The 23662-nt window shown below is 38.0% G+C and overlaps 2 long non-coding RNA genes across 3 annotated transcripts in view; one reads left to right on the top strand and one right to left on the bottom strand.

Moving 5' to 3' along the window:
- LOC137228250 (uncharacterized) overlaps positions 1–23662 on the top strand; it is a 268028-nt gene that overhangs the window by 202720 nt on the left and 41646 nt on the right. The window contains exon 4 of the long non-coding RNA XR_010945227.1: positions 9527–9653. This is a non-coding gene — a long non-coding RNA (uncharacterized lncRNA). The remainder of the gene's footprint in view (positions 1–9526; positions 9654–23662) is intronic.
- LOC137228249 (uncharacterized) lies at positions 925–16675 on the bottom strand. 2 transcript variants are annotated; one of them, XR_010945226.1, is made up of 5 exons: positions 16085–16675; positions 15173–15242; positions 13110–13182; positions 10635–10824; positions 925–1470 (listed from the first exon to the last, which is right to left on the bottom strand). It is a non-coding gene; the product is annotated as an uncharacterized lncRNA (long non-coding RNA). The 2 variants fall into 2 exon arrangements; XR_010945225.1 differs by lacking the exon at positions 15173–15242 and having other exon boundaries at positions 926–1470; positions 16085–16666.

Here is a 23662-nt window from a genome sequence, read left to right on the forward strand (position 1 = left end):
GCACGAACCCGTGTCCCCTGCATCGGCAGGCGGACTCTCAACCACTGCGCCACCGGGGAAGCCCCATATATATACTTTTGAAAAAGGTCCAAGTCTTTGTCCATTTTAATTGGCTTTCTTCTATTACTGATTTCTGTGTGTTTTTATATATTCTGGATAAAGAAATTTTGTCAGATAAAGGAGTTGCAAATCTTTCCCTTCACTCTGTGGCTGCCTTTTAATTTTTTAATAATATACATTTTATGAGCCAAAGCTTGTATTTTTGATAAGGCTCAGTTTATCAATGTTTTGTCTTTTATGTGGGTGCTCTTTGTGTTATTGCTAAGAAATCCTTTCCTATGTCAGCACACAAACATATTCTCTTGAATGTTTTCTAGAAATGTTATAGTTTTAGCTTTTGCATCTAGGCCTGTCAGCTGTCTCAAACAAATTTGTGTGCATTGTGTGGGATAGAAGTTTATATTTTTGTTGTTTGGTTTTTGTATATTCAGTTGTTGAAGAAATAGCTGTTGAAAAGACTTACTCCCCTTTTAATTGCCTTGGCCTCTTTGTTAAAATTCAATTGGCCATAAATGTGTGGATTTATTTCTGAAGATTTTATTCTCTTCTATTGATCTGTTTGTCTCTACTGTCATCAATACTACGCTGTCTTAATTGCTGTAGATTTACAGCAGGTCTTGAAATCAGGTGGTGAACGTCCTCCAACATCATTCTTCTTTCTCAAGATCGTTGGGCTATTTTAGGCTCTTTGCATTTCCACATCAATTTTACAAGCAGTCTGTCATTTTCTACAAAAAAAAATCTGCAATTTTGATTAGAATGTCATTAAATCTATAGATCAGTATAATGAAACAGACAACTTAATATTTAGTCTTCTAGACGATAACCACCACGTATCTCTTCGTGTATTTTGGTTTATTTCTTTCAACAGTGTACTGTAATTCTCCACGTAGAGATCTTGCACATATTTTGTTAAAGGTATCATTAAATATTTTACGCTATTGGTGCTATAATATTATAGATGGCTTTAATTTCATTTACAATTTTATTGATATTAAATAGAATTACAATTCACTTTTTTATATTGATTCTATATCCTATACCCTTGCTAAGTTCACATATTAGCTCAAAGAGGTATTTCTCAATCTTCTATGATTTTCTATATAAGCAGTCTTATCTCTCTATAAAAAATTCTTACGGCTTCCTTTGTGATCTTTAAGATCTTCTTTCCCAAAGCGACAGTGGAGGAAGTTTTCTCTGCTGAACCTGGACGTGGTGTGCGTAAATGTTGCCCGTATTTCACAGTTCCTGGCACCCGCTCCTGTTGAACTTCACCTCCTGAGGTGAGGGAAATAAATTCCAGCTGTGGACAGCATCTTAGACCTTGGCTTTTGATCTTCCCTTTCTGACCACTTGCCCTTTGGATTTCGGAGTAGCTTAGTCAGTCCCAGCAATTGTGTAAGCCAGTTCCTTGAAAGCAAACAATATATAATGCTTATAAAACTTTCACCTCCTACTCATTGTGCTTCTCTGGTTGAACCCTGACTGCCACAGGTTTTGCACACTTTTTTCTATAAATCATCTTATAATTTATTAAAGTAAATTGCCCTAACACATTGTTATTGTTTGAGGAAGCTTTAAAACAAAATCAATATATATATATTTTTTATTTTAGCATCTTTATTGGAGTATAATTGCTTTACAATGGTGTGTTAGTTTCTGCTGTATAACAAAGTGAATCAGCTATACGTATACATATATCCCTATAACTCCTCTCTCTTGCGTCTCCCTCCCACCCTCCCTATCCCACCCCTCTAGCTGGTCACAAAGCACTGAGCTGATCTCCCTGTGCTATGCAGCTGCTTCCCACGGGCTATCTATTTTACATTTGGTAGTGTATATATGTCCATGCCACTCTCTCACTTCGTTCCAGCTTACCCTTCCCCCTCCCTGTGTCCTCAAGTCCATTCTCCACGCCTTTTATTCCTGTCCTGCCCCTGTGTTCTTCAGAACCTTTTTTTAGATTCCGTATATATGTGTTAGCATACGGTATTTGTTTTTCTCTTTCTGACTTACTTCACTCTGTATGACAGACTCTAGGTCCATCCACCTCACTACAAATAACTCAATTTCATTTCTTTTTATGGCTGAGTAATATTCCATTGTATATATATGCCACATCTTCTTTATCCATTCATCTGTCTATGGACACTTAGGTTGCTTCCATGTCCTGGTTGTTGTACACAGAGCTGCAATGAACATTGTGGTACATGACTCTTTTTGAATTATGGTTTTCTCAGGGTATATGCCCAGTAGTGGGATTGCTGGATCATATGGTAGTTCTATTTTTAGTTTTTTAAGGAACCTCCATACTGTTCTCCATAGTGGCTGTATCAATTTTCATTCCCACCAACAGTGCAAGAGGGTTCCCTATTCTCCACACCCTCTCCAGCATTTATTGTTTGTGGATTTTTTGATGATGCCCATTCTGACCGGTGTGAGGTGATTCCTCATTGTACTTTTGATTTACCTTTCTCTAATGATTAGTGATGTTGAGCATCCTTTCATGTATGTATATATATATATATGTATTTTAAAAATTATCAGTTTAGTGCCTGCTACCTAACATTTTTATCAAAATGTCTGGACAGACTCTTGGGGAAAAAAATCTGTCAGCTCTTTATGGTGACATCTACATTTGTCCACACTGTGTTTTGGGTTCTTTTTAACTATTAATATATCCAGCGCTGAAAATCTGTCTATTCAGTACATGCTAGCATTTGGATATTATGCTAATACATGTTCTACAATGGATGGGAAATATCTCAAGAAATCCCCAAGTTTAACATAAATGAAATGTACATACATATCATTAAAATTTTTTAAACATTTTAAACTTATGCTTGCTTCTTCATCTATAATTTTGGCCTTAATAAATAAAAATTTGATTGCCATTTCCATTTATTCTGCACACAGTATTTTTCTCTTGCTGACTCATCATGTTATCTATTTTATAATTATTGGTTTTTTTCCAGGTCAGTCTGATATATTTATTCCCTTAACCTCTGTAATGTCTGAGATTTACCATGTGTTTTCATGGTCTGTTCTTTTGCATCTGGGGTGAAAATAATTATGTCTTCAGAAACATAAACATTCAATTCTACCCATTTGTGCACTCCAAAAATAGCTTCATAAGTTAACAGCTAAAATGGGAAGGCAAAGTTACTAAAGAATTCTTGATGCTCATTTGCTGTGTGTGGCCTCTTTGTATAAATAGACGGTGGCTGTTTGAAAGCAAAATAATATAAGCATAAGGAGGCAATGAAACCTTGAAACTCACTCCCAGTATGGCTTTTAACAAAACACGTCTTCCAGAGAATGATATTTATGTCTCTCTGCATTTCTCTGCTTCTTCTACATGGGAATTCCAACAAGAGATTATCATTGTATAGGCTTCCTGATTTTACATATATTGCTTTATTTTTATCTTTCAGTATTATTGAGATATACTTGACAAACATTACTGTATGAGTTTAAGGCATATAGCATAATGGCTTGATGTACATATACTGTGAAATGATTGCCACAGTAAACCTAGTGGACATCCATTACCTCAAAGACATTGAAAAAAAACAGAAAAATGTGTTTTTCCTTTTGATGGGAACTCTCAGCGGTGTTCAAATACACCATACAGCAGTGTTAACTACAATCGTGCTGCAGGTTAACTCACAGCACTTAATCTGTCTTGTAAGTGGAAGCCAGTATGCTGGCCGCCTTCAGCCAGCTCCCCCACTCTTCACCCCTGCCTCTGGTAAAGATCTAATCTCTTTGCAAAGACTTTGCTTTGATTCCACATATGAGTACTTGTGGGTTTTTTGTCTGACTTTTCGCTTACTATAATGTCCTCAAGGTCCATCCTTGTTGTCACAAATGGAAGGATTTCCCCCTTATTTATAGCTGAGTAATATTCGTGTGTCTGTGTGTGTGTGTGTGTGTGTGTGGGTATTGTATATAAATCACATCCTCTTTATTCATTCCTCTGCTGTTGGACTCTAAGGTTGTTACCAGCCTTGGCTTTTATAAATAATGCAATGAATATGGAGGTGAAGGTATCTCTTTGAGATAGTGATGCCCCTTCTTTTGAATAAATACCCAGAGTGGAATTGCTGATTCATACGGTAGTTCTATTTTTAATATTTTTAGGAACATACATACTGTTTTCCACAGTGGATGCACCAATTTACATTCATACCAACAGTGCACAAGAGTTCTTTTCTCCACATCTTCACCAGGAACTGCTATCTCTTATCTTTTTGATGACAGCCACTCTGACAGGTGTGAGGTGATATCTCACTGTGGCTTTGATTTGCATTTTGCTGATGAGTGAGGTTGAGCACCTTTTTCATGTACCTGTTGGCCATTTGGATATCTTGTTTGGAAAAATGTCTGTACAGGTAGTTTGCCTAGTTTTAATTGGATTATTTGTGGCCTTTTTTTGCTATTGAGTTTTGTGAATTCTTTATATATTTTAGATGTTAATCTCTTATGAGACACATGGTTTACAAATATTTTCCGCCATTTACTAAGTTAGGGTTAGGTTTAAGGTCCTATGTTTAAGTCTTTAATCCATTTCAAGTTAATTTTTGTGACTGGTGTGAGATAGGGGTCTATTTTTATTCTCTTACATGTGAACATCCAATTTTCCCCATACCATTTATTAAAAGACTGTTTCCTCCACTGAGTATTCTTGGCTCCTTTATCAAGTATTAGTTGACCATAATGCATGAGTTTACTTCTGGGGTCTCAATTCTGTTTCACTGATCTAGGTATATCTCTTTTTATGCCAGTACCATGTTGTTCTGATTATTATAGCTTTACAGTATAGCTTGAAAATCAGGAGACGTGTGATACCTCCCACTTTGTTTTTAAGATTGCTCTGGCTCTCCAGTCGTTTGTGGTTCCACACAAATTTTAGGACTGTTTTTATTACTATTGTGAATAAAATTCCATACAATTCCATACTATTGGAATATTAATAGAGATTTCTTTGGATCTATAGATGGCTTTGGGTAGTGTGGATACTCCAACAATATTAATTCTTCCAGTCTATGAACATGGGATATCTTTCCACTGATTTGTGTCTTCCTTAATTTAATCAATGTCTTGTAATTTTCAGTGTTCAGATCTTTTATTTCCTTGGTCAAAGTTTTTCCTAACCATTTGTTTTTATGTATTGTAAATGGGATTATTTTCTTATTTCTTTCTCAGATAATTTTTTATTAGTGTATAGAAACTCTACTGGTTTTTATATGTTAATGCTGTATTGTGCAACTTCAGTGAAGTCATTGATGAGATCTAATACTTTTTGATTATGTTTACGTTTTTCTCTATATAAAATCATGTCATCCTCAAATAGATACAGTTTTTCCTCTTCCTTTCCAATTCTGGTATTTGTTTTCCTTGCCTGAGAGCTCTGGCTAAGGACTTCCAGTATTATTTTGAATAGAAGTGCTGAGAGTGGGCACCCCTTCTTGTTCCTGATCTTAGAGGAAAAGATTTCAACTTTTCACTACAGAGTATATATTGTTACTAGTGGGCTTGTCATCATGAATGGATATTGAATTTTGGCAAATTTTTTTTCTGCATCTATTGAAGTGATTTTTATCTTTTACTCCTTGTGGTGTATCACCTCTGTTTTGCATATATTAAACCATCCTTGCCTCCCAGAGATAAATCCTATGTGATTATGGTGAATGATCCTTTTCATGCTGCTGAATTCAGATTGCTAGTATTTTATTGAGAAATTTTGCATCTATACTTATGAGGAATATTGACCTGTAGTTTTCTTGTTTGTCCTTTTCTGGCTTTAGTATCAGGGTAATGCTGGCCTCTTCAAATGAATTTGGGAATGTTCCCTCCTCTTAGATTTATTGGAAAAGTTGAGAAGGATTGGCATTCATTCTTCCTTAAATGTTTGGTAAAACTCACCAGTGAAGCCATCTGGTCCTGGGCTTTCTTCATTGGGAGATTTTGATTACTAGTAAGCCTGCTCACTCAGGCTTACTAGTAATTGGTCTCTTCAGATTTCCCATTTCTTCATTTCAGTCTTGGTACGTGATAAGTTTCTCAGAATTCATCCATTTCTTCTAGGCTGACCAGTTTGTTGGCATGTAGTCGTTCATAGTAGCCTGTTATGATCCTCTGTATTTCAGTACTAGCAGTTGTAATGTTTCCTCTTACATGTATAATTTTGCTGATTTGAGTCCTCTCTTTTTCCCTTTTTTAGTCTAGCAAAATGGTAATTTTGCTTATCATTTCAAAGAACCAACTTTTAGTTGTATAAATTTTTTCTATTATATTCCTTTTCTCTTTCATTTATTTATGCTCTTTATTATTATTTCCATTTATTAATTGAGGTTTAGTTCTTTTTTGCCTAGTTTTAGGATCTTTTTATTTTCTTGATATATTTTTATCACTATGGACTTCCTGTTAAACTGCTTTCATTACATCCATGAGTTTTGTTATGTTGTGTTTCCGTATTTGTTTAATTCAATATACTTTTTAGTTTCCCCTTTAATTTTTTCTTTGATCCACTGGGTGTTCAGGCAAGTGTTGTTTAATTTCCACATATTTGGGAGTTTTCCAGTTTTCCTCATTTTTAGTTTTATTCCATTGTGGTCAGAGAAGATACTTGGTATAACTTCAACCCTCTTGAATTTGAAAGACTTGTTTTATGGCCAAATAAATGATCTATCCTACAGTATGTTTTATGTGGAATTGAGAAGTGTATGTATTCCGATTTTGTTGAACAGAGTGTTCTGTATGTCTGTAGATCCATTTGGTGTATATTGTTGTTCAAATCAACTATTTCCTTATTGATTCTCTGTCTGGGTGATCTACCCATTGCTGAGTTGGTGTATTAAAGTCCCCAACTATTATTCTATTGCTGTTTGTTTCTCCTTTTATTCCATTAGTAGTTGCTTTATGTTATGTTTTTGTGCTCCAATTAAAATTCCCCATTTGTTAAATCTTCTTGATGGATTGATGATCCCTTTACCATAATAATAATGACCTTCTCTTTTTACCATTTCTAGTTTAAAGTTTGTCTTTAAGTATAGCCAACCCTTGTTTGTTTGGCTGTTGGTTTTTTTTTGTTTTCTTTTGGTTATCCTTGCCTGAACTGTCCATTTCCATCACTGCACTCATGGTCTGTGTGTCTTTCAAGGTAAAGTGAGTCTCTTGAAGTCAGCATATCATTGGATCTTGTCATTGTTTGATTTTAATCCAGTCAAACAATCTATGTCTTCTGGTTGGAGAATTTAATGCATTTAAAACAATTAATGATAGGTAAAAATTTACTATTACTATTTTGTTAATTGTTTTGTAGACTTATCATTCCCTGCATCTTACTTTGCTATCTTCTTTTGTAATTTGATGACTTTTTGTTTCAGTATGCTTCAAATTTATTATCTTTTGTGCACCTACTACAGGTTTTTCCTTTGTTGTTACCATGAGGCTTACATAAAGTATCTTAAAACCATAGCATCCACTTTTATACTGGTAAGAACTTTCATAACATTCCTAAACTTTGCACTTTTATTTCTCCTCTCCTCATTTTAGGCTACTGATGTTACAGTTCACATATTGTATCACATATTGTTGTGTATCCAATAAGAGATTATTATAGTTATGGTTATGTTTAACACATCGTTTTTTAGCTTTTAAACTCAAGTTGTAAGTGAATTACACCCCACCGTTACCATATTAGAGACTCTGACTTTGACTACATATTTACCATTACCAGTGGGTTTTGTACAATCTTCATATGTTTTTACATTGTTAACTACTGTCCTTTTACTTCCACTCAACTCTCTTTAGAACTTCTTGCAAGACAGGTCTACTGGTAATGAATGCCCTCAACTTTTATTGAGAAATTCTTATCTCTCCTTCATTTCTGAAGGATAGCTTTGCCAGCTGTAGTGTTCTTGGCTGACAGGTTTTTATTCTCAGTATTTTGAATATATCATCCCATTCTCTCCTGACCTGAACATTTACTGTTGAGAAATCCGTCAGTAGTCTTATGGGGGTTCCCTTGTATGCAACTTGTCAATTTTCTCTTGCTGCTTTAATTTTTTTCCTTTGGCTTTGATTTTGACATAATTAAATTTGTCTTTGCCTTCCCTATTCATGTTCAACTTATTTGGTATCTTTTGGGCCTCATAGATCCAGACATCCAGTTCTCTTCCCAGGATTGGGAAGTTTTCGGCCATTTTTGCTTTAAATATACTTTCTGTCCCTTTCTCTTTCTCTTCTCCTTCTGGGAGTCCCTCAATGCAAATATTTTCTTTTTTCTTTTGATGGTGTCCCATAAGTGCTTTAGACCTTCTTTATCCTTTTTCATTTTTTTATTTTCACTGCTCTGTCTTCAGGGTCACTGATTCTTCTGCATGGTTAAGTCTGCTGTGGAAGCTCTCTATTGAATTCTTTATCCCAGTCATTGCATTATTGAGCTCTTGAATTTGTTTCTTGACGATTTCTGTTTTCTATTGTTGAACTTCTCATTTTGTTCACGCATTGTTTTCCTTATTTTGCTTAGTTGTCTGTGTGTTGTTGTAGTTCACTGAACTTCTTTAAGAGGATTATCTGAAGTTTTTGCCTGACAGCTTATAGTTCTCCATGTCTTTATTGGGAATTTATGATTTTTTGGGGGTGGTGTCTTGTTCACCTGATTTTTCATGATCCTTGATTCCTTATGTTGGTATCTGCACATTTGAGTAGGTGGTCTCCTCTTCCAGACTTTACAGGCTCACTTTGGCAGAGTTCTTCACCAGTCTGTTCATCTTGGGATTCTAAACATGTCAGGTGATATTGTCCTTGGGCAGATGGGGCTTGCTGTCAGGGTCTATTTTTGGGTGAGACAACTATCTGAACTGTGAGGTTGGAGAGAAGGTGCCACTGGCTGATAACAGTTGGATAAGTTTGCTTCCCAAGAGATGCTGTAGGATGGGTGCTTTCCTGAGTTCTCTGGTCAGGCTTCCTCGACAGTGGAAACTGGGTACTATATTCACAGGTAGGCAGTGCTGTGAATTAGCTTCCCTGCCCTGGTTGGGCAGCAGAGTGGGCCTCAGAGCCTGCATGGTTGGTTGTCTGGGAACCTGAATCAGGCAAGTCTGTGCACAGAATATCCAGACCAGGTGGGGCCACAGTCTTGCCTACAGATAGGGAAAGCCACGGGCTGTGTCTCCATTCACGTGCTACTGTAAGCAGGGCTGTGGGACGTGTAACAGAAGAACAAACCTGACTCCCTACTGGATCTATTCCTTTAACGATAATCTTTGTGCTCTGTCCCTTGTGCTTAGTCATGCTGGCTCTGCACCTTCATAAAAGAATATTGCCTGTAGCCTGAAATATACAGATTGGCCCATTCTCAAGGCTCTGACCTTTAAAAGTATAACACTTCTCCATCCCTACAGAGCTAAAATGTTGCAGAACAGAAAATAACAATTGTCTTGTTGGCATTTTACAGGAGCATTGTGACCTGACCTACACGGACAGCTGCAAGAACAAAGGATTCTGAAACCAAGAAGTTTGCAACAATAACCAGCCACACCTCCTCCCCTTTCAGTGTAGAAGAAGCCTGAATTCTAACTCAGGTAAGAGGGTTCTTTGGGACACCAGTCCACTATCTTCCCAGTCTGCTGGCTGCTTGGACTCTGTAACAGTTGGACTGCACAGCTTCCCGTGTGCTCTTGAGCAGTGGACAGGGATATGAATAGTTTTTCTGCCCTGGAGGGGCCCCTAGATAGGCCCCAAGATCACTCTCTTGTGTGGGGATCAAATTAGGCAGAATTGTGCACCAATTTCCCTGGCTTGATGGACCAACGTCCTAACTGCAGATGCAGGGTCACTGGCGGGGCTCTGCCCCAGTGCCACTGTAATTGGAGCTTCAGGATGGGCTACACGGATTCCCACGAGCTCAGGTAAGGCTTTCTCCTCGGAGGGGCTAGGAGCTACGCTCAGCAGGTTGGGGGCTTTAGCTTAGCTCCCCTGCCAGGGTTGCCTGGAGAAATAGCTCCAAGGACAGAAAGGCGCTTTGTTTGGGGTCTGGACTTGAGGGGAATCATTCCCCACCTTCCCTGGCTCTGCTCCAGTGCTACTGGGCAGGGCAGCTTCCAGGTTGGTCCATGCTGGAGCCACACTCAGCCGTGGGTGGGTTATGACGCAGCTCCCCTCTGCTTGGTCAGAGGGGCAGACCAGGCTCCAGGTCTACTAAGCTCTTTCTCTGAGTTTGCGTATCAGGCAGACCTGCCCCCCACGAGTCCCCAGCCAGACAGCACCTTCTTGGACATGCAGGTGAGTAAAGGCTCTGGGTGGGACTTTGACTTGGGCTCTGCAGGCAGGAACCTGGTCTGTCCAGGTCCCAGGGCTGGTGCTGCAAGCCCCTCCCCCTTCTCTGTCCCTATACGATTCCGCGGGCAAAGCCTGCAGACTCCCCATGATCCTGGTGAGGCAGGACCAGAGTGGGGCTCCTGAGAAGCAGTCACTGTGCTGGGGTCTGGATGTCCCCCCGGGGCTCTCTCCCCACACCGAGCCCTCTGTGTGCAGTGCTGTCAGAGTGTAGCTGTTTCCCTTACCTTATAATGGTGTGTCTGTGGTGCAGCTGCACCACCTGTTCTAGGGTTTCACGGTGGGGTCTTGTCCATGAAGAGTTGTTAGTTGCTGTTCTTGGGAGGGGAGCAAAGTCTTGTGACGTCACTCCTCTGTGTAACTTTAATTTTAATATGAGCCACGGGAAAGTATTACTGTGTTCATCTTGGACAGATCCTGAGAGAATCAAATAATCAGGATACTTTGATAGCTTTGATAGCTTGAAATAAAGGTAAAATCTGTTAAGAAGCTTGAAATAACTGTTAAGGAAAAAATACGTATTTATGTGAAAGGTTAACTGAAACTTTCCTTAAAGGTAGTCCCTCTTTTGTAGTTTATTTTAAAGCCTAATTTGAGAACCAATTAATTTTTAATTTCCCTCATGATTACTTCCCAATCAAACCCATCTTGACCAATCTTTCAGTCCCTTGGGAAATTCCCTTTATCTAGGCCATGTTTTGCTCACGAATTTAAAAGGCAGAAAGACTGGTGACCTGAAATGGTATTGCCCCAAACCACAAAATTCAACAGAAATGCATCATGTTCCACAAACATTTCACTTGCATTTCAGATGAAATTAAATTATATCAATTAACATTTAAGAAAATAGACCCGTTGGAGACTAAGTGACACATACTAATTAACCTGTCGGTTAGACCTCAGAATAAACCCATCTTAGTGCATATCTGTGAACACCTTATAAGTGTGTCCTTGACTTTGGAGGGAGGGATTTGGAACTTGTCTTTTTAAAAATTCAGCAAATCTGCTGAGTGAAAATTGTACAAGCACGTACACTGATGTAAGCACACACTCAACACCCATACGTATTAATACATTTTAGGAAGTGCTCTCCTCAAAACAAAATCTGCAGTTGCAAAATAGTGTGTTATCTGATGGTAGTACCATGCAGTAGTTCTAACAGTAAAATCTCAACATTCTCACCTAACGTTCAGCTGATGGAAAAGTCAATAGCAGCCATTATTTGATAGCTAGGGATTCTACTATTGAAAGGTAAAAATGAAGGAAGGAAAGACAGCTGACTATATTGTCCATCAAATTTCCAAATTAAGGGCATTGATGTGTATTTTGAAATCTTATAGAGAACTGGGAAGGAAGGAAACAGAAAGAGAAAGATATAGAAAGACAGGGAGATAGGGCAGTGGATAAAGGGGGAGAGGGATGTAGGGAGAGGGAGAGAAGTTAGCAGTATTTGTAACTCTTTGTCTGCATTAATAAGGATTTTCTCTGCACTTGCAACTAAAGAAAATACAAAAGTCAGTCATTTGCTGAGGCTGGCATCACACTATGAGTGGTAGCAATATATTAGGTTTTCATTTAGATATTGCTGCCTAAAAGATGTGTTTACACCTCCTAACCTGAGGGGTTTTTGCTTAAGAGAGCTGTGCAAGTAATAATTGCTAAATAGGGTTTAAAAAACTGGGAAAGCATCTAATGCTCGCATCTAAAGCATTTAACGTCCTGAGGTATCTGCTCTCTGATGGGCTCACAGAAAGTTATCATTTTTAGAAGTGTTTTTTCCCTTGTTGTTAGTGTGGGCAAGAGGCTCCCTCTAGCTCTCTACATCCAAGAAAGAATCCAGAAGCCCTATTTTTAATTTTTTGAAAAGTATATTTTGACAGAACTAACAAAATGAATTCCCGTTAATAAAATATAACATTTTGATTCAGTTTGTGTAAATATAACCATATGATCCAATTTATAGGCTATACTTGTGAGTATGTGTTCATTTTAAAAATGTAAGTGGATGGAATGACTGATATTATTTGAATAGGAACTTAGTTTAAAATTTAGTTGTCACCTAATATTCTAAGACACGTTAAGTTCATCTAAATACTTTGAATGCTGTAACGTGCTGCCACTCAAATTCAGGCCATGCAGATTCAGATCTGGTGTCTACTGATCCTTTATATATTTCTGGCTACTTTATTTTCCTAAAAGCCTCGTTACCCTAGAAAATTTCCACAGGTGCATTTGGGGAAGGAGACTCTGCGTGAGACTTCCGTAGAGGGAGGTATAGCCCACCCATCAATCAAAGGTGTCCTCAATCAGCTCTGACCTGTGACTGAGCTGGGGTCTGCAGAAGCAGTGAAGCCTCCTTACCCTGCATCACGGTGACTCATGGCTACATTGAGGTCATCTCAACTGGAGTACTTGCTCTCATACAGAGTAAGTCACTTTTTAAGTAGTTGGCTCATGAATTTCACTCCAATGATCAATTAGCCACAGAATCATTTAAACCAAGTCATTCTCTTTACCATTTTTCTGCTGCCCTTTATAGTATAATTTTATATAATTTAAATATGTATGAATATTAATGTATATAATATGCAAACATACATGTGCCAGATATTTTCAGATAGGACAAAGCATGTTTAGGTGCTGGATTAGAAGACTGGAGGAATTAAAAGCCAGGCGTGTGATTATTGCATTAGTTCACTTACCTAGAAATGAGTGTCAAAGCTGTATCAAAACGTGAAGTAATGATTTCTGAAGCATTTCCTTACTTGGGAAACTCTGTGATTAAAAAACAGTTGTAAAGGCACTCCTGTCCATGTAAAGAATATATATGACTATTAATGACAGCTACCAATAATTTATATTCTTAAATTCAGTTTCCATAGATTTTCCTTCCCTCCCCCTCCCCTGGAACATAACTCTTTCTTTCTTATATAGAATCAACTAAAAAAGGAACACAAAATCAGAAAGAGCAGTTAGCCAGAGACCCAAATTTAGTATGTTAATAACAAAAAATAACCCAGGAGATAAAAAAAAATTTTTTAGAAGGAAATATGACATTACTAAAAGCATGGAAATAAAATGTGGTAATTATGCAAGACTTGTGAATACATTATAGATAACTCATTATTGTTTTTGTTGTTTTGAATACGTATTTCCATGGCAACCTGTGGATCATAATACATATGGTCCTTTAGAGATTTCAAAAATAGCCTTGAAAATGCAAACTCTCTTAACGTTTAAAATCTCAGGAGGCAAAAATGTTGCAGCAAACTATCATAGTTTAAAATTATATTTAGCTTAATGTTTATAAATATTTAGTATCTATTGAAAATACGATTTCTTTAGGAAAAATATGCAGACGTTTATATTTGGTAGCTGCTTTTCATCTTAGCATATTTTTATGACACTAAGCGTAATATTATATTTATGCGATTTGACATTACGCTTCCCAGTGTTTCTTGCGTTTCTGAAGGTGAACTGGTGAAAACACCTCCTGGGATTCATGCTCTGTATCTTCTTCGAGCCTCAGTTTATTTTATCCATAAAATTCGGAGGTTCTCTAACAATTTATCTTTAGTAAGTGGTACAACCACTTGTCATGCCAATCTAGGCAAATCCTTAAACTCTTGAAAGTTTGTTCCATTCCATGTAAAGGGAAGGGCCAACATGGACAAATATTCCCCTACATGTTATAAATTTAGTTGCTTTCTTCCAGGTTGTAGAGAGCATTCTCTATATTCAAATGAACAGTAATACTTTCCTCTCTACAAAACCCTAAATAAAGGAAAGTAAAAATACCTTGGTATTAAATAGATGAATCCAAGCAGAAATGCCAAAAATATTTTTGCACTTTTTCTTACTTAAATTCAATGATTGACATTACAATAATGTATATGTTTTTAAATTGAAAGTGGAGGAGCAACATTAGTTTGTTTCCTAGTCTATATAATCTTAAAATTAATGTCCGTCACTCACTGAATGATTAAACTATTATTACACAACTCTAGGAAAACTGTCAGGGCGCAAGAGTAACATTCGGGAATACGGTAGAGAAGCAAGTGCCAGGAACCTGTTTCTCCACCTAGAAAATAATTTTATGGCACAAAATGGCTGAAGTGACTATCCTGCAACACTGGACTCTATTTGAATACTTGCTGCTTCCAGGAGAAAGCCTGGCTGGTAAGTTACAGTTAATATTGGTTGATTTTTGTCTTCAAGATGGTAGTGGCTCTCTATCCCACATCCCTGAGCCCTGTGCCAAGCAGCGGTGGGGAGGGCAGCCTGTGTTTCAGGCACGGCTTGTTGGAGCCAAAATGGGCAATTAGGGCCTTGTCCAACTGCTGATAGATGCTTCTGATCACCAAGATACAATACAGAGGCTGGCCCTCATTGTTTCACCCGACCAGCTAAAGAGGCTCCAGAAAATTTAAAGAAACCACGTCTGGATTTTTCTTGGACATTCAAAAAGAGCAGGGAATATACGGGAATTTAGAAAGCCATCGCACATGCCCGAGGAGAGAGACAGGCTCAGAAAAGAACTAAGACCTTAAGCTTTCACCTCAAGCTGATTACCAGCAGAAGACACACTACAACAATCAAACCAAACAGCAATTCTCCCCCGTGAGAGGGGGATAATTTGATTTTCATATTACCATATTAAATATGATTCAAATGTAAATTTTCAACAGAAAAATCGCAGGGTATGCCAGGAAACAGAAAAGTATGGCTTATTTAAAGGAACAAAAAAAGTGGATAGACAACATACCTTAGGAAACTCAACATCAGACTTCATGGACAAAGACTTGAAGACAGCTGTCTTACAAATTCTTAAATAGCTAAAAGAAGACATTGGCAGGAAAATCATGCATGGAGGAAGTGAGAATACCAATAAAGAGATAAAATTACAAAAAGAACCAGAAATAAATTCTGGAGCTTAAAAGTCCAATAATTTAAGTTAAAAATGCAATAGAGATTTGACAGGCAGAAGAAGGAATCTGCAAACATGAAGATATAACATTGAAAATTATTGAGTTGCACAAATAGAAAAAAAAGAACCAAGAAAAGTGAACAGAGCCTAAGCAATCTGTGGGACATCATCAAACAGATCAACATTTGCCATTGTGAGAATTCCAGAAGAAGAGCAGGGAAAACATTTGCAGAAACAATGACTGCAAACTTTCTGAATTTGAAGAAATACATGAATCTAAAAGTCCCAGAAGCTCAATGAACTCCAAGTACGTTAAACTCAAAGAGATCCAAACAAAGACACATGATAATCAAACTATTAAAAGACAAGGAGGACCCTGAAAGCAGCAAGAGAAAGGTGACTCCTCATATACAAAGGATCATCAACAACTTTCAGTCAATTTCTCATGAAAAGCCTTGGAGACCAAAAGGCAATGGGCTGATATATTCAAAGTGCTCAAAGAAAAAATTGTGAAGTTAGAATTACATATCCAGCAAAACTGTCCTTCAAAAATGAGGAAGAAAAACAAAAGCTGAGGGAGTTTATTGCAACTAGATCTGGCTTGGGAGAAATGTTAAAAGTAGTCTTTCAGGTTAAGATGAAAGAAAACTAGATAGTCATTTCAAGCCTTACAAACAATTAAAAATCTCCATTACAAGTAAATTCATGCGGGGCGCGCGCAGCGGCGGCGGCGGGGAGACCCGTACTCACCTCCGGCGGGCGGCCGCGGCCAGCCGTCTCCAGGCGGCGGCGAAGTCGGGCGGCGGAGCTCGCGGACTCCGGCAGACCAGGGAGAACAAGGTCCCCAGCAGGAAGGCGGCCGCAGCGCAGCCCAGCCGCCTCAGGAATGGAATCAGACAAATGTGGAGCAGTAGATGAAGCCTGCAATTCCTACTTACGGAAGGGCCCAAAAAAGTCTGCCTGGTGCCAGAGGGTGTGCACAGCTGCCACAGTCGCTGGCTCCAAGTCCCTGTATTTTTGTCGCCGACGATTCAGTACAAATGCTACTACCCACGCAAGTGAAAGTAGTCCAGCTATTTTGAGAGTACCTATTTTCTTCTCCTGTCATGGTCCCGGCGTTAATATACAGATAATGCTTACTGCGAAGATGCCAACCTGCGAAATACTAGAAATTAGGAACGCCAGAAAAGCAGCAGATGTATCTTTAATGAATAAAGGAATTCTAAAGACGTTAATGATAATTTAAAAGGGGGTGATAGAGAGGGCAAATCAACAATAGAAAGGGAAAGAGAGGTAAACAGATGAGAGAAGCCAAGAAGGATACGGGAAACATTAAAAAGCAAAAGCCCAGAACTCTCTCCATGCAGCAGTCATGAAGAATTTCAACGGTTTAAAAGCGCTATTGTTTCCCAATAAATTGAGTTATATCCTGCTTCCCAGGAAACATAGTTAGGAAAAGTAAGCATTAAAATATATTTTCAAATACTGTGACTATACTGGGTTTTTCTATACGGAATAGCTGTCATTTCAACAGAGGAAAAAAATATAACCTTCATACAAAGTAAACTATTTAGTGGATATTTATTCTTTTAAAACAAAGTATTATCGAAGAGGTTATTAATCAAAAGAAGAAATACCAGTGTCCATAGACATACACAGCCCGCCCATGTATTCACATCATTGTAATAAATTTTCCTGGAATGGCATGGATTTCAAGTGGGAGATGAAGTAGGAGGTCTAAAAAAAATTATCCCTAATATTAAGCTCTAACAAAACAGCGTAGAAATGAATTATTTTATGTACCTACATAAATTAAGCTCTAACAAAACAGCGTAGAAATGAATTATTTTATGTACCTACATAAAAATAAATATGTTCACATTTGTCATTTTTTAAAAGTTAAAAAAAAAAGTAAATTCATGCAAAAGTATAAAATTTAGCATTATTGTAATTTTGATATGTAACTTTTTTACTATCTACATAATTTAGGAGACAAACAATTACGAATCTATGTTATTGTGAACACAAGGTGTAAAGATATAATCCATGGTATAAGTAACAGAAAGGTAGCGGGGTGGGCAGAAGGGACAGAGATGTATAGGAGCAGAGACTTTTTTTTATGCTATTGAAATTAAGTTGATATAAATTCAGATTGGATTGTTTTAACATTAGGATGTTACCTGTAATCCCCATGGTAACCACAGAGAAGATATCTATAGAATATTGTGTAATAGGAAATCAAGGGAATCAAAGTTTCACTACAAGAAGATTAACCTAAAACAAAACGCAGTAATAGAGGAAATGGGGGGGGAAGCTACAAAACTGAGGTGGCAGAATCAGGATGGCAGAGTAGGAAGATACAGAACTCACCTCCCCCAAAAACACATCAAAAATGCATCTACACGTGGAACAATGCTCACTGAAACCTGGAGACTGGCAGAAAGATTCCTGTACCACCAAGGCTGTAAGAAGAATCCACACAGATTCAGGTAGGATGGGAAGAGAAACCATCGGGTCAGGACCTGTGCCCTTGAAGGGGACACAGAGGAAAATGGAGATTACATGAGCAGAGATCCACCCTGGGGAGTGAGCAGTTAGAGCCATATATTGGGCACCCCAGCCCTGAGGTCCAAATAAGGGAAGACGAGGCCCCTTGACTTGCTGGAGGGCCAGTGGGACTACAGAGAGGGCTGTGGGGAGCCCTGGCGAGCCCTTCTCACTCTGCTGGTGAGAAGCACACAAGTGCTTGCTTGCTCCCAAGGCAGGGCACGAGGGCAGTTGAAACCACATGGGTAGCTGACTGGTTTCTTGTTACCGCCCCAGCGCATGCCCCAGCCTGAGCCAAGCAAACACTCCAGCCCCACTTACTTCATGTAACGGCTCCACACTGGAGCGAGAGCTGCCACAACGGAGCAAAGATTTCAGCCATGAGATGCTGAGTTGGCTCAAACCCAAAGCAGTGGCTGAGCTGGGCAGGGGCGGTCACTGCTGGTGCTTACAGGGCATCCGAGGCAGTCTGTATCTCTGACAGCAGCTGTACCTCCACAGCCCATGCCCAGGACCATACCAAGTGCCCATGCCAGCCCCTCTTGTTCCAGCCCTGTTCCCCTCTGGGGCAAGGGTCCTAGTGCTGGGAGGGAGAAGAGCACACACTTAGAGGGAAATGAGCTGACTCAGACTCCAGCGACTTGAGACCCATCCCCACTGCTGATGGGGAGGGGATGGCCACTGAGCAGAGAAGCCCTGCCTCATACCTGGCTCTGGTGCTAGCCCTCAATCTCCAGCCCCACCTCCTACCAAGGTGACAGCTGCCAGCATACCCTGGGGGAAGACGTGACGTGTTCACTTCAAATCCGGCTCTCCCACCACAGCCACTGGGCACATGCAGGCTGTATAGCAATGCCCCCATATAAAGACATCCCTGCAAGACTGCAATAGGTAACTGTTTCACCTAACTTCATAGAGACAGAAAGTTAAGCAAATGAGGAGAGAGAGAAGGTGTCCCAATTCAAAGAGCAAGAAAAACATCTGAAAAAAAAATGAAACAGAAATAAAGAATTCAAAGCATTAGTAATAAGAATCCTAACTGAGGAAAAGAATAGATGAATACAGAATTTTAACAAGGAACTAGAAAGAATTAAAAAGAGCACGTCAGAACTGAAGAATGCAATAACTGAAATGGAAAACAGAGTAGAAGGAATGAACAGGTGACTACATGCTAAACAATGCCTAAGTAATCTGGAAGATAGAATAATGAGATCACCCAATCAGAACAGCAAACAGAAAAAAATTTTAAATGAGAACAGTATAAATAAGACATCTTTGGAAGAAATACAGATGGCCGATAGGCACATGAAAAGATGCTAACATCACTAATTACTAGAGAAATGCAAATCAAAACTACAATGAGGTACCACCTCACACCAGTCAGGATGGCCAGCATTAAAAAGTGTACAAATGACAAATGCTGGACAGGGTGTGGAGAAAAGGGAACCCTCCTTCACTGTTGGTGGGATGTAAGTTGGTGCAGCCACTGTGGAAATCAGTATGGAGGTTCCTCAGAAAAACAAAAACAGAACTGCCGTATGTTCCAGCAATCCCACTCCTGGGCACATATCCAGACAAAACTATAATTCAAAAAGATACATGCACCCCAACGTTCAGAGCACTATTCACAATACCCAAGACATAGAAACAACCTAAATGTCCATTGATAGATGAATGGATAAAGAAGACGTGGTGTGTGTGTGTGTGTGTGTATAATATATATACATTACATATATAAATATATATATACACACATACATGCACACACAATGGAATATTACTCAGCTATAAAAAAGGATGAAATAATGCCATTTGCAGCAACATGGATGCAAATAGAGATTATTATACTAAGTGAAGTAAGTCAGATAAAGACAAATACCATATGATATCACTTATATGTAGAATCTAAAATACGACACAAATGAACCTATCTATGAAACAGAATCATGGACATAGAGAACAGACTTGTGGTTGCCAAGGGGGGAGGGTGAGGGAGGGACGGGGTGGGAGGTTGGGGTTAGGAGATGTAAACTTTTATATATAGAATGGATAAACAAGGTCCTATTGTTGTTCAATATCCTATGATAAATCATAATGGAAAACAATATTAGGAAAAAAATGTATATGTATAACTGAAAAAAAGAGATCTTTGGAGTAAAATCAAGTGTACCAACATTCACAATGTAGGGATCCCAGAAGGAGCAGACAGAGAAGGGGGTTGAAAATGTATTTAATGAAATTATGGCTGGAAGTTTCCCAAACCTGACCAAACCTGAAGGAAACAGATATCTAGATACTGGAAAAACAGAGAGTCCAAACAAGCTGAACCCAAAGAGACCCACACCAAGACATATCAATATGAAAAAGGCAAAAGATAAAGGTAATTCTAAAGAGAAAAAGAGTCATATAAAATGGGAACTCCCATAAGGCTATCAACTGCTTTTTCTGTGGAAACATGCAGGCCACAAGAGAGTGGCATGATATATTCAAAGTGCCAAAAGAGAAAAACCTGTAACCTAGGCTACTCTACCCAGCAAGATTATCATTTAGAATTGAAGGAGAGAGAAAGAACTTCTTAGGCAAGCAAGAACTAAAAGTTCTTCAGTACTAAACTGACACTAAAAGAAATGTTAAAGGGTCTTCTCTAAGTGGAAAAGATTAGAACAAGACGTAGAGGAAAGGTAAAATCCCACTAGTAAAGGAAAGTATATTGTAAAGGCTGAGTATCGATCACTTAAATAAGCTAAAATGAGGGTTAAAAAACAAAGAGTTGTCAAATCATGTAAAAATACAATAGTCAGGAAAGGGACAAACATGAAGATTAAAATATGACATCAAAAGCAAAATGTGAGGGAGAAGAGTAAAAAAAGTGTAGCTCTTTCAGAATGTGTTTGAATTTGAAGCAATATATGTTTAAAGCAAATACAGTCATAGGTCAAGATATATGAACCCCATAGTAAACACGTATCAAAAACCTTCAACAGACACACAAAAATAAGAAAGGAACACAAGCATACCACTGAAGAAAATCCTCAAACCAGTGCAAAGAAACTAAAAGAAGAAAAGAACATGGGGGAAAAAATCAGAAAACGAGTAATAAATGGCAATAAGTACAAAACTATCAATAATTTTAAATGTCAATGGACTAAATGCTCCACTCAGAAGATATAGGGTGGCTGACTGGAAAAACTAACAAAACCTATCTATACACTGCTTACAAAAGAGTCCTTTTAGGGCTTCCCTGGTGGCACAGTGGTTGAGAGTCCACCTGCCGATGCAGGGGACGCAGGTTCGTGCCCCAGCCAGGGAGGATCCCACGTGCCGCGGAGCGGCTGGGCCTGTGAGCCATGGCCGCTGAGCCTGCGCGTCCGGAGCCTGTGCTCCGCAATGGGAGGGGCCACAGCAGTGAGAGGCCCGCGTAATGCAAAAAAAAAAAAAAAAAAGAGTCCTTTTAGAATTAAAGAGGACAGTAAAGGATATTTCATGCAAATGAAAATAACAAGAGAGCTGGGGGTAGCAATACTCATATCAGACAAGGTAGACTTTAAAACAAAGGCTACAACAAAAGTAGAAGGACATTATATAATAAAGGAATCATTACAAGAAAAGATATTACACTTTTTAACATATATATACCCAATATAGGGGCACATAAATATATAAAGCATATATTATCAGATATAAATGGAGAAATGAAAACAATACAATAATAGTAGGAGACTTTAATACCACACTTACATCAATGGACAGATCAACCAGACAGAAAATCAACACAACAGACAAGTTGGACTTAATAGGTATCAACAGGACATTCCACCCAAAAAGAGCAGAGTACACTTTTTTTTTTCAAATGCACATAGAATGTTTTCAAACATTACAGGAAGAAATCAATTACAGGAAGAAAAATGGGAAAAATCACAAACATGTAGATAATAAATAACATGCCACTAACAAAACCAGTGTGTCCATGAAGAAACCAAAAAGCCTAAAGTCATCAGAAAGAAGGAAGTAGATATCAGAGAGGAAATAAAATAGAGACCAAAGAAGCAATTAAAAAGATGAAAGCAAGAGCTGGTTCTTTGAAAAGATAAAGAAAATTGCTAAACCTTTGTCCAGGCTCATCAAGAAGAAAAGAGAAAACCCATATAAAAAGAGAAATGAACAGGAGTATATAATTGATACCACAAAATACAAAAAATATCATGAGAGTACCACAGTTATATGATAAATTGGGGTTTACAATATATTTTCCTTTACTAGCGGGATTTTACCTTTCCTCTACGTCTTGTTATAATCTTTTCCACTTAGAGAAGACCCTTTAACATTTCTTTTAGTGTCAGTTTAGTACTGAAGAACTTTTAGTTCTTGGTTGCCTAAGAAGTTCTTGATCTCTCCTTGAATTCTAAATGATAATCTTGCTGGGTAGAATATCCTAGGTTACAGGTTTTTTTCTTTAGGCACTTTGAATATATCATGCCACTCTCTTGTGGACTCCAAGTTTCCACAGAACTTAGAAGAAATTGTATGTTTGTAGAAATGTGTCAATGTGCCAAGATGGAAGCAGGAAGAAAGAGACTTTCTGAATAGAACCATCACTTGTAGTGAAATTGAATTTATAATTAAAAAAACAAACTCCTAGAAAACAAAAGTCAGAACAGGATGGCCTCATAGGCAATTCTACCAAGCATATAAAGGATAGACTATCTATCTTTCTCAAACCATTCCAAAAAAAGTGAAGAGGAGGGAACACTCCCAAATTCATTCTATGAGGCCGTCATTACCCTGATACCAAAACCAGACAAAGAAACTATAAAAATGGAAATCACAGGGCAATGTCTTTGATGAATGAGGTGCAAAAATCCTCAACAAAATATTAGCAAACTGAATCCAATATATATAAAAAGGATCATACATCATGATCAACTGGGATTTATTCCAGGGATGCAAGGATGGTAAAATATTTGCAAAATTAAGGTGATAATGTTACATTAATAAAAAGAAGAATAAAAATCACATGATCATCTCAACAGATGCAGGAAAATTGTTTGACAAAATTCAACATCCATTCAAGATTAAAAGAACTCTTACCAAAGTTGATATAGAGTGAACATATCTCAACATAATAAAGACAGTTTATGTGAAGATCATACTCAACAGTAAAAAGCTGAAAGTCCTTCCTCTAGATTCAGGGACAAGAAAAGTATGCCCACTCCCACTACTTCTATTTAACATGGTATTGGAAATCCTAGCCACAGCAATTACACAAGGAAAAGAAATAAAAGGCATCCTAATTGGAAAGGAAGAAGTAAAACTGTCACTATCTGCAGATGACATGACACCATATATAGAAAACTCTAACATCTCCACCAAGAAAATATATTAAAACTAATAAACAAATTCAGTTAAGTTACAGGATACAAGATTAATATACAGAAATCTGTTGCTTTTCTACACACTAATAATGAACAATCAGAAAGAGAGAGCATAAAACAAACAAAAACAATCCATTTAAAATTGCATCAAAAAGAATAAAATACCTAGGAATAAACTTAACCAAGCAGTTGAAAGAAATTTACGCTGAAAACTAAAACATGGATGAAGGAAATTGCAGATAATAGAAAGAAATGGAAAAATATACCATGTTCTTGGATTTAAAGACTTAATATTGTTAAAATGCCCACATTACCCAAAGCAGTCTATAGATTTAATACAATCCCTATCAAAATATCCATGACATTTTTCATAGAACCAGAAAAATAACTCTAAAATTTATATAGAACC

This window comes from Pseudorca crassidens, chromosome 7, assembly GCF_039906515.1.
Source record: "Pseudorca crassidens isolate mPseCra1 chromosome 7, mPseCra1.hap1, whole genome shotgun sequence".
Taxonomy (NCBI): Eukaryota; Metazoa; Chordata; class Mammalia; order Artiodactyla; family Delphinidae; genus Pseudorca; species Pseudorca crassidens.